Genomic DNA, 12,351 nt, shown 5'->3' on the forward strand with positions numbered 1-12,351 from the left:
CTGAGTATTGGCAGGTTGAATTGTTCATCATGATTATGAACATTTTTATTGCTCTTTTAACATACTTATTTGCATTTGTCAGCACATTTCGTTAACGTATACAATATAGCCTAGTACAGTATGATCTGTAATTTCTACTGAATATGCAGGACAGATACTTGGTATGGCATATATGAAACACGTTGTGGTTCTAGATACATATTTGTTTCTTATGAAATTTACTTAAGCAGGAGACTTTTTTTTTTTTTTTTTTTTTTTTTTTTTTTTTTTTTTTTTTTTCAAAAGGAGAATCAGTTTTTGTGTCTAGTAGTTTTGTGTGTTTTTGTAATTAGAGAATATTAACTACTACTCTTTGGACTACAGTACTTATTGTTAATTGTTTAATTGGACATTTGTGGGTGAGAGGGGAGTTTCCCCTTTCACCTGCCAGGAGCAAGCAAGTTTTTGGTCACACTCAAGTGAGGACGTATTGTTGCGCTCTCTCCAGCTGGTGGCCAAAACTCTTTCCTGTGTGTATGGTGTGTTTGTTTTGTGTTCAAAATGGATGTGAGCAGATTTGTGGCCACTTTAGGTGTCCACTTTGTTGGTAGGTCCCCACCATTTTTGCGCTATCTACATTAGTAGGTCCTGTTGCCTTGGCTCTTTCTGTGAGGAGTGTTCAGGCTGATCCCTGTAACAATAGAGAGGTTTTGCAGGCGTTAGACTGTGTCACTGGTTAGGGGGTGTCATAAAGGGTTAGTCCCTTCAGTGCACCTCACATGGTGCACTGTAGACATTACCAGATGATGTGTGTAGTGCCCCTAGCTGTACCCACTTACTAGGTTTTCACTTGGCCTCCATGCCTGCTTGCTTTCTTTGATCTTTCTCCAACCTACCCCAGCCTTTAGGGGGTAGTGCGGTCAGTGCTGCTCATGCGGTGCACTGTAGGCCTTCAGCCCCTAGCTGCAACCCCTTTTTGTTTCTTTTACTGTACCTCCTTTCATATTCTCATTCTTCCATCTTAATTTCCATCCTCTTCTAACAATTGATTCATAGTGCAACTGTGAGATTTTACTCCTGTTACACCTTTCAAACCTTTTACTGTCAATTTCCGTTTTAGTGCTGAATGATCTCATAGGTCTCAGTCCTTGGCCTTTGTCCTAAATTTTATATTCAGTTCAGTCCAACCTCCTCTTTAAACTGTCCTAAGGGCTTGGCTTCAAATCCCAATTTTCATAGATGAAATAAAATTATGGGATGGAATACTGTACTGCCCTAGACACTGCCAGGTCTTTTTGGCTCCTTCCTCCTGGAACCCCTCCCCCCTTCATGTTTTCCTCTGGCTTGATCCAAGGTTTGCATACTCAGGACGAGTCAGGACTCAGGTCTGCATGCCGGGCTTTCTCCAGGTGAGACTGTCACATGTGCGTATGATTTGTCATCAGCTACCCCTGCTTTGTTGGCTGTCCCTGGAGTGAAGTCCAGTTTTGTCATGGACTACCTAGCTTCGTCTTTGGCCCTTGTGCTGCTGATTTTGGTGTCCCTGCTAAGGGAGCTTAACTCTGTGTAAAACCTGTAGCAGTCATCTTACGTATACAGTGGCCCCCCACTTTTTGTTGCTACGCTTTTTCATGCTTCACTCTATCGCAGATTTTTGTGGAACATATCTTTCACTATTACGTGGAAACTTTTGCCAATTCACACATTTTTTCATAGGGCAGTGTTCTCTAACTACTGTGTTTTCATTTTATTTTCATGACTAAGTACATTTCCATGATAAAAATGATTTACTAATTTTCAGATATTAATATTAATGTAAACACAGCAAAATATGTATAAAATGTTTAATACAAATTAAATAAATCTTTATTACAAATCGTAAGCTGTTAAGCTCTTTCTGGGGCCGCAGAATGAGCTTAACAAGGTTATGACTCTCTCTCTCTCTCTCTCTCTCTCTCTCTCTCTCTCTCTCTCTCTCTCTCTCTCTCTCTCTCTCTCTCTCTCTCTCTCTCTCTCTCTCTCTCTCTCTCTCTCTCTCTCTCTCTCTCTCTCTCTCTCTCTCTCTCTCTCTCTCTCTCTCTCTCTCTCTCTCTCTCTCTCTCTCTCTCTCTCTCTCTCTCTCTCTCTCTCTAAAAAACTATATTGTACAAAACATACATACATGCATAAAAAACCAATCTCTCTCATCTCAATGAGAGAGAGAGAGAGCCAAGAAAGGAAGAGAGAACAAAAATACATATGCACATTAAAAATACTATTAAGAGTAGGCCTAATTGTTTTCACCAATGTAAAAGGAAAGCAGAACGACTGCAATACTGTGAGAGAAAACGGCTATGCTTATGTAGCATACAGGGGTAACTTAATTAGTGGTCAAATGTTCTGTAAGACAGATTTATTTAATTTGTATTAGAGATTTATTTAATTCATATTAAACATTTTATAGATATTTTGCTGTATTTACATTAATATTATTTGAAAATTATTAAATCATTGTTATAAGCATTTTAGGGGTGTAGCCTATGTACTACACTTAAGAGCAACAGTTGTAGGAGGGTAATCTGACGTTGGGTGTTTTTGGGGTGCTGGTGTTGGGTGTATTTATGTTTGAAATGATATGAAATTGTATTTTTGTTTGAACTATTACATTATGCAGTCCAAAGGGAGTATAAGCATTTTAGTTTAAGGGGTACAGGGTATTTGGCAGTTGTAAGCATTTTTTAGAGTGGATTTTGCATTTCCGCAGATGTTGCATTTTCGCGGTGGGTTCTGGAATCTGTCCCCGCAAAAAAGTAGGGGGAACACTAAAGATAACTCTGTGGTGTCCAACCCAGGTTGTACTCAGTGTCATGCAGATCCTGCCTCAACCAGGTCTCCTGTTGTAGTGAAAAAGAGTAAGACTTATGGATGGAGGAAGGTGGAGAAGCATAGTCGCTGTACCTCCTCTTCCTCATTGTTGTTGAGCTCTTATGCCTTGTCTTCTTATTTCTTCCTAACTGCTCAGAAGAAGTCTCACCAAGCTGTGAGTGAACACTTTCCCTCTTAGAGGGTGAGTGATGACATCTCACTTGCTGGATGGAAGGTAGGATTGGCATGAGTATTTTTTAGTACACTTGGGACCTCAAGGTTTTGCATTCCTTGTAGTAGTAGAGGGCTTACTTGGCTTCTGTCTTATACCTTTGTTGAGTTATATGAGGTATAGAGTCAGCACTACCTTCTCATTCAGCTTGTGCATGATCTTCAGGTCTTGCATGTACAGATTGGGTTCAAGCAAAAGTAATTTTTTTACATTGCCCCTGGGTATTGTGACAATCTCTGTGCATTTGTGTGGGCCCATGGGTGGTGCCTAGCCCATCCAGAGCATCTGATGTCAGTGTAAATAGTGCTTGTATTTGCTCCTGTTGCCTCACTAGAGGCAGTGGGCGAGAACTATGAAGGACTCTTTATGGCTTATCATAGGGAGTCCTTTGGAAAGGATGACCGTGGTAAAGAATGTGGGTGTTCTATTTACATATCATTCAGGACTTTTGGTTGAGCTTTGAAGGGAACTGTGACCAAGCCTTTGGGATGGCCATACTTCTGTGTCTGGTTTTGGGAAGGATAACCTTTCCTTGAAACTGAGCTAAGGACTTAAGTCTTCTTCCTTGAGAGTGGTCCAGAAGTCTTTGTAGTCCTTTCAGCTACCTTTCCAGCACCGGCTAGGAGGGTAGGAAGGGAAAGGGGTATGCTGAAGTAGGCAGTCCCCTTCTGCAGCTGTCATAAATAGGGTGATGTGGCAAAGGCAGACAGAGCATGGGGCATCTGTGTCATTTGAGATGGTTGTAGATTATCTTTTTTAGGACCAATTCCCTCCTTTGTCTCTGTTTCTGTTCCTGTTCTGGCTTACTCTGTCAGCAGAAGTGTGTACTGTACTGTACAGTGCTGGGAAATAATGACCTGAAGGTTGTAGAAGATATCTCTGGTAGAGAAGTAGACTTTGAGTTGGAGATAGGTCATCCATCTCTCTCCTTTGAACAAGGTTATGCTACAGACTTGGTTCAAGAGTAAACAACTCCTTGTGTCTTTGATTTCATCAGAGAGGGTGACGTCATGGTTTTTGAGGATCTAATAGATGGACATTTATAGATACCTGTCCATCAGACCTCCAGGAAGTACCTTTTGTTTGCCAAGGGACTAGTCTGCTAGTTGTGCTTTGGACTGTTGTCAGCAAACAGGTCCATGAAGTACCTTCTGCCTACGAAGAGATTGTCTACCAGTTCAGTGTTCTGTGCTTAGGACTACAGTATTGTTAGTCCCCCAGGTTTTCAAACAAGCATTCACCTTGTCCTATCATTTCCTCACAATATTTGATCTTGTAGGTCATTCATGTTTAGGTGGTGAATAACTTAGTTGATGTTGATCACTGTCGGCAACTTTTTTTGCACATTTATAAGAATCCAAACTTAAGCTGACATCTAGCAGAAAGAGATATTTTTGTAACTAAATATGAGTTGAAACCATACTCTAGTTTACAGATCATTAGATGCAGTAAGTTAAAATTATAGATTTCGTTGTATTACGTAACAGTGCACTGCTAGAGTTTGAATATGAAACAAAATCATTGTATCTAGAGTCATGTTATATACAATGTTTGGACAGAAGCTTTCTCCTCTACTATATATATAAACCAATGCTTTTTCTGGTAATTTTGCCTCTTTTTGTTAAATCAAAGACCACAACATAGCCAGTTCCATTTTTCTATTTGGAGCTATCATAAAGACCCTCATCTGGCCTTATACAGTTCTCTGCATTGGCCTGTGTTCTAGGAAATACATTATGATATCCTCTTCTGACTGTTGTGTTTTTGTTTGTGTTCTTTCAAAGCAGGACAGTATATCTGGTATATAGGTGATTAAGTAAATAGGAAGTTTTATCTCACTTCTTGATGGTTATTATTTTATCATCAAACCTCTCATAACTGTTGTATTTGACAGGAGTTCTTCAATGGATGGGTCGATATCGTTCTCGGCTAGCACTCTCCTAGGCCTGCATTCGATTCTCCAGCCAGCCAATGAAGAATTAGAGGAATTTGTTTCTGGTGATAGAAATTCATTTCTTGGTGTAATGTGGTTCGGATTCCCAATAAGCTGTTGGTCCCGCTGCTAGGTAACCAATTGGTTCTTAGCCACGCAAAATAAGTCTAATCCTTCGGGCCAGCCCTAGGAGAGCTGTTAATCAGCTCAGTGGTCTGGTTAAACTAAGGTATACTTAACTTTTTGTATTTGACAGGATCCTGAGGATCTTGCAACTAAATATATGGAATTAGTTTAACGTACCAGTTGAATTCTTTCGCACAATTTTCTAAGTCTCATGTTGCAGACAACATAGTTATAGCTCTTTTAACTCTGACAGGCAGGCGGATTTTATGATATTCATATTCCAACTTGAATATACAGAGCAAATTGTGGCTCTGAAATCATACACATAGCTTGAAAGTTAATAAACATATAACTAAATACTGTATATGGTACTGAAAGTATCATGAGCGCAACTGGGGAGCTGATAAAAACCTTATCATCATCTCCCCAGTTGTGCTTGTAATACTTTCATCATAGAATATCTAGTTATTTGTTGCACTGACTTTCAAGCTATGTGTATGATTTCAAAACTATAATTTGCTCTGAGTATCTAAGTTGGAATATGAATATCATAAAATCCGCCTGCCTGTCAGAGTTAAAAGAGCTATAACTATGTTGTCTGCAACATGAGACTTAGAAAATTGTGCTTGTAATACTTTCACCATAGAAATTTTTAATTATTTCTTGCATTAACTTTCAAGCTCTGTGTATGATTGATTTGAGTTTTTCATCTAGCAGCTGTCATTCCTAAACAAACAACTTTTGTATGGCAAAATATTTCAATTTAAATTAAAAGTTGGGATTTCCTCACTAACCTACCTTGCAAATCGTATGGTAGTAGTTTTTAAGGATGCCAACTCTTCAGCATCAGTCTCCAGCTACTAGGCACCAAGTGCCTGCTGTAGAACAAGACAGTCCGTCCTTGGCACCCATCAGACGGCAACTTGCTGAGAGTATGGGCTTGCTTATGAAAGCACCTTCTTCAGCCAAGACGGCTAATGATTTGTCCAACTCCGGTCACCTCCGACAAAGGAGTTAGACCAAGATCCTACCCCTCCTTAAGTGTATGTAGCTCTTCTGCAATATTTACTGGCCAGCTTTCCTCCCTTCTTTGCACCGGCTGGCCTGGCCTCATCTTCCTCGACCTTCCTGATGAGCCACCCAGATGACAGCTCACAGCTCCCCAAGTTGGTACTCTCCTCGTCATTGAAGAAAGCTCTCCAGGAAGTTGGAGACGTTTTCTGTGGAGAGGGAGCAAGATAGGGCTTCCTTCGCCTTTCCTCCCTCATGGTTAACCCATAGGAGATACCTTTCATACGTCATCAGGGAAGCTCCTCCTTTGGGAGTCACTGCCTCCTCCCAAGGGGACTTCTCCGGCCTCGTCGACTCATCCCATCGCTCAGCCTTCTCATTGGCGAAAATAATGTTTTCATCTACAGAACTTGACCACCTTGTCAAGAACCTTTTCAAAGTGTTTGAGGTCTTCAGCTTCTTAGAGGATGGTTGGAGCTCTTGCTAAGAAGATGGAGGACTGCACGGATCAGTCAGCAGACTTGGCATTGGACTGGCTTGGGGTCTTGTCTTGCACCGACAAGGCCATCATGGATGGCTATCTGGAACTTGAGGCTCTCTTTTCTGTAGGGGTCCTGAAGAAAAGAGAGTTAGGGCATTCATTTACAACTAAAGGAGTCGCCCAAACTCAGAAGTCAGCCCTTTTATTTTCGCTGCTAGACCCTCTTCACCTCTTCCCTCAGGACACTGTGAGGAAGTTGCTTTGGACCTCCAGAAGTTCACTCAGGACCTTCTAGCCCAGTCCTCCAAGTGCCCCAAGAATTTGTTGACGTTTTCTTTCAAGACGGCCTCTCCTCTCCGTGGGAGTAAAACCAAGTCTCAGCCAAGGTGCTGCTCCAGTGTCCGTTCCTCAGCCAGAGCGATCAAGAGAACCTGTACCAAGTCCAAGAAATGGAGAATCAGTCCTCTGTGCACCCGTGGGAGTCAGACTTTTCTATTTAGGCTATGGGAGAAGTGGAGTATAAGAGAGGCAGAACAGTGGATCGTCAAGGTTCTAGAACAAAGGAGGGCTACTCCATTCCGTTCATGGAGAGCCCCCTTTTATTAACTTCTCCCATTGTATTGACGGCTTACTCATAAGGCTGTGAGAAGCATTAGGCCCTTTTGGAGGAGGTCTCTTCCCTTCTAAAGAGAGCATAGAGGAAGTCGAGGACAGCATTACAGAGGGTTTCTACAGCCATCTGTTCGTAGTCCCCAAGTCATTGGGGGGTTGGAGACCAGTCCTCGATGTCAGTGCCCTGAATCGCTTTGTACAGAAGACGAAGTTCAAGATGGAGATGAACCAGTCAGTCCTGTCATCCATTCACCAGGGTGATTGGATGATAACCATGGACATGAAGGATGCATACTTCCATGTTCCCATCCATCAGGACTCCAGAAGTATCTCAGGTTCATATTCCAGGGCAGAGTCTTCCAGTTTTGGGCCCTGTGCTTTGGCCTCTCTATGGCGCCTGAAGTTTTCAGTCGAGTCCTCGCTCCTCTTGCAAAAGGCTTTATTTACTTAGCATAAATATCAGCCTTTATCTAGATGACTGGCTTCTTCACTCTCCTTCAAAGGAGAAGTACAAGGAGGACTTACAGAAGACTCTTCCTCTCTCTCAAGAACTGGACATTCTTATCAATCTGCAGAATTACCAGCTGACTCCGACTCAAGCGATTCTATATTTGGGGATGATTCCCTATTCTTGGACTTTCAGGCTTTTCCATCCCCAAAGAGAATTGTCTCCTGCCTTCAAACGGTCTGCAGTTTTCTCACTTGTCTTGTTCAGCCAATAAATGGATAAGTCTGTTGGGGACTCTGGCTTTCATCGAGCAGTTCGTCAAGCTCGGCAGACTCCATATGAGTCCTTCAATTCCTCCTCAAAGCTAGCCAGGACAGAAAAACACAACCGGACACCTGCGTGTTTCCCATCACCCAAGAGATCAAGTCGGACCTACAGTGGTGGCTGTCCAAAGAAAAGTCCCTTCTTCCTCTGAGCCCTGACCTAGACTTCTACTCAGACACCTCGATCTAGGTTGGGGAGCCCTTCTGGGGAATCTGGAAGTTTCCAGGACATGGTCCCCGGGACAAAAGAGACTTCACATAAATGTCAGGGAGTTGAAGGCAATCCATTTGTCTTCAGTCCTTCTCAACCATGACCTTCAACAAAACAGTGGTAATCCATTCAGACAATACCACTGCATTGATGTACATTCGGAGGCAAGGCGGCACTCATTCATTCTTCCTCGCCAGATGGCAGAGGATCTTCTCCTTTGGGCAGATCAGAGTTGAGTGACGTTGGTCATTCGATTTATTCATGGAAAATTGAATGTCTTAGTAGACGACTGAGCCATCGGAGACAGGTCCTCCCTACCGAATGAACCCTGGGTTCATTGGTCTGCCTCGATCTGTGGAAGTTATGGGGCAGGCCAACTTTGGACCTGTTTGCCACTTGAAGGAATCATCTCCTTTCTCTCTTCTGTTCTCCGGCCCCGGACCCTCTGGCATGGCAGACAGATGCCACGCTTCAGAACTGGTAAGACCTAGATCTTTACACCTTCCCACCCTTCAACATGATCAGGGAAGTGTTAAACGTTTAAGTTCCAGTCACATCAGAACGTGATGATGACACTCATAGCCCCATTCTGGCCTCTGAAAGTGTGGTTCCCATACTTTGTACGGTTGTTGGTAGACTTCCCAAGGCTCCTTTCCCAAAGATCATGTCAACTCAGACAGCCTCACTTCAGGAGATACCACTGAGGGTTGTCCGCTCTTGCTCTGACAGACTTCAGACTGTCTGGAAGCTTGTCAGGGCGAAAGGATTTTCAAGAGCAGCTGCAGAGGATTTAAAATGAAGGGCAATGTATGTTCATGAAGTAAGATAAATGTGAGACAGTTGATAATCCACAGTGAAGTTGGAGATTAGATAATTGTTGAATATTTTTGTGATTTGCAGATGTCCTTTGACCAAGTGACTCTCATTTAATCTTTCGAGGTTTTGATGGCAATCAAAATCTGTCTTTGGCAGAACACTTGCCCTTTACCGACTGAAGAAGAATGCTTAGCAATAAGTGCTTTGATCACTCTGTGTTATATTGTACTTCATGTTAAATTAATGAATTTGGTGTTATTTTAAAGCCAAAGAGTTGAAGTCGATCATTATATATTTAATAATAATTATTATTATTATTATTATTATTATTATTATTATTATTATTATGTATTCAGATGATTAACCCTATTCATATGGAACAAGCCCACAGAAGCCATTGACTTGAAATTAAAGCTTCCAAAGAATATGGTGCTTGTTCAAAATAAAAAATTATCACAAGTAAAAGTTAGATGTTATGAAAAATATATTATTTTTTAATTTATGGTAAATCAGAGAAAAGAGATATCTTATTTCTGTTTGCATAGTGTAAAAGTATAATAAATTACCCTTCCATTAATATGAAATTCATTATTGTTAGTCACATGTGATACTATTTAAATAAATGTAAAATAAACTTGAGTGGCATAAGTGCTGAGCAGAATTCAGTTGCAGTTTGTCACTTATAAAAATTTGTTAGAAATCAGAATATATATTAGTCGCATACATGTCATATTCAATTTTCATTGCTCTGACACTTATGATTTATGGCAGGCTATTAAAAACTTGTCTTTTGTAAGCAAACAGCAGGATAGCTGGAGGAATGGATAGATAGCTAAACAAATACATGACAGGAAGCAGGTAATTTTAGCTTCAAAGGAAGAGTCCAAAGTAGTGTCTGCCAAGGCAAAGAATTGTACTAATGCGAGTACAGTATTTGTATTCATTAAAAAAATGTCTGACAGATTAAAATAGAGTCAGGGAGCCGTTGCAGTGATGCAAAATCAAGCAAAAATATAAGCAAATGAAAAGAAGAAAGGTTTTACAGAACAATTTATAGTGGGCAGATAAGAGAATAGTATTTAATGAAGGAAAATAGTATTTTTTTTTGTAAATGAGGGAGGGATGGTGACAACAATACATGTAGTATGTGAATGAGGAAAAAAAAAATAGACTTTGAGGACAATTCTTTAACAGCCAGCTCATCCATTGTTGCCATTAGATAGTAGCATTGTTAATTTATGAGAGTACAGTACTTCTTTGCATTCATTACAGCAGTTTTTGCAGCAGTAAATTTAAAATACTGTTGAATTGTCAGGTAGCTTTACTTAAGGTTCAAAGACAACAAGGACTTATTTTCATAAGTTTTTTAAATTTTGTCTTCAGAAATATATGTTATCAAAAGTAGCTTATGATATTTTATGAGGATTTCGTACTACAGTTGCATACCAGGAAAATGTTGGTAACATTGCTTACACTCAGACTGAGAAAGGGTTTTGGAAGTGGGTGAGGCCTCAAGAAGTTTCCTATGGGGGATGGTGGATCAGATGACTGGGCACCATGGGAGAGGAGGGGCAGTAATGCTGTGTAGAAGAACTCACTCAGAGAAGTGGTTGTTTTGGAATGTGAGTTGGGCTGGGGAGCAGTTTCCCTGGCTGGGAGGGGGTGAGGATGCAGTTTTGGATGGGTGAAGAGGGCTAAGCTGGTGTCTGACTTGTTAAAGCTTGTTTCATGTTGCACTTATTGTTTTTTATGTATATTTTACATTGTTTATATTTATATTTTTACTGTTTTTTCACATTTGTTTATTTTTATAACCCTAAAGATACAGTCATGTGGTAGGGTGAGAGAGAGAAAACTGAGGTGAAATATCAAGAGATAAGATATTCTCTTGTGTACTGTTATGATAAGAGTGACAATATAATACTTATAATCAGCTAACCATGTAATGAAATACTTTACAGAAAATCAAACAAACCAAAAAAGAAAAATGGCAAACATGCTACTGTGCTATGAAACGCACACACACTGTGGAGACAGTAACATCAACATTGATGAAATGCCACATGTAGATGTAAACAACACAGGAAAAGCTTCTGTTATATTATGAGGTGAAATAAAAAATTAATTAATTCCAAAAATTCATGAATTCCAATAAAACTGAAAATGATCAGCTGTTTTAGTAGTGTTCTTAAAATAAATTTGCTTTGGACAGTTGTTATTGAGAAATGACAGATGTACTAAAGAAGTAAACACGGGGTGCTTTACACAAACGGTTTTCATGATAGTCTTCACTTGAGAAACAAATTTCGTTTTCAGTAGATTATACTAGGCTAGGCTCTCAAAGATCATCAAACTTACAGCTTATGTAATAATTCATAACCATTGCTTATAATTAACAACCACTTACCAAAGAACTGACAAACAAACAAATTGAGAAACAGCTGTTTTGTGATTTTGAGGGATTTTACTTTATTAACGTAAAGTATGTTTGTTTACCTTTGTATGCCTGTTTTGCATTTATGTACAAAAAATAAAAAAAATCCAGCAATACATTTGTCTCTGTTAGCAACTAAAAAAATTGTTCTCCTAATTCTTTTGGTAGTAGGCTCAATCAGCTTATTCAGTGAACATAAACTTTAGTCATTGCAAATGGCAGACAATTGGTTTTTTTATACATATTACGATGATATAACATGACAATAATACAGTATAAATGGATTTAGTTAGTAAAATATCAGTTTCATTACCTTTAATTTTATCATAAATACAGCTGTAATAGCCTATTTTGACTTATACAATTGGATACTGTTTAGTGTAACACCTAGCACAGAGCAGTAGTTCACACACAAACATTTTGTATCATGTATGGTAAAACAATGTGGTAACAACTGATAAAGTTTTTCTATAAAAATACATTAATGATCATAAAACCATGGTAGACTGTGGGTAAGCATGTATAGGCTGTCTACTTAGTAAATTGTGTCATTTACTAGAGAGAGAAAGGAATTGTATTTTTTTTTTCTCTCAGTATATTTATGCAGTATATTTTATTACAAATATGAGGAAAGGGTAGATAATTGCCTGTTGCATAAAGTTTTCAGTTTAAAGTGTGATGGGAGTTGTGTAAAGTATATCGAGTGTTTACAGCTATGTGGTATTGACAAGGTTAGGTTAGGACTTTCAGTTATCCGAATTAATAGAGCCAAGACCCTGTTGGATAAGGTCAAATAAAACTACTGAAATAAATCTGCAACTCCGCACCCTTAGTCTCCTTACCTTGTCAATAACGCATAACCGTAAACACTAAATATGCTGATAAACAATAACCTTACACT

General features: G+C 39.7%; 1 protein-coding gene across 5 annotated transcripts in view; it reads left to right on the forward strand.

Annotated features, from left to right (window-relative positions):
* LOC136853181 (enhancer of polycomb homolog 1-like) overlaps positions 1 to 12,351 on the forward strand; it is a 120,887-nt gene that overhangs the window by 7,915 nt on the left and 100,621 nt on the right. The gene's annotated exons all lie outside the window — the stretch shown is intronic.

Source organism: Macrobrachium rosenbergii, chromosome 3 (assembly GCF_040412425.1).
Source record: "Macrobrachium rosenbergii isolate ZJJX-2024 chromosome 3, ASM4041242v1, whole genome shotgun sequence".
Taxonomy (NCBI): Eukaryota; Metazoa; Arthropoda; class Malacostraca; order Decapoda; family Palaemonidae; genus Macrobrachium; species Macrobrachium rosenbergii.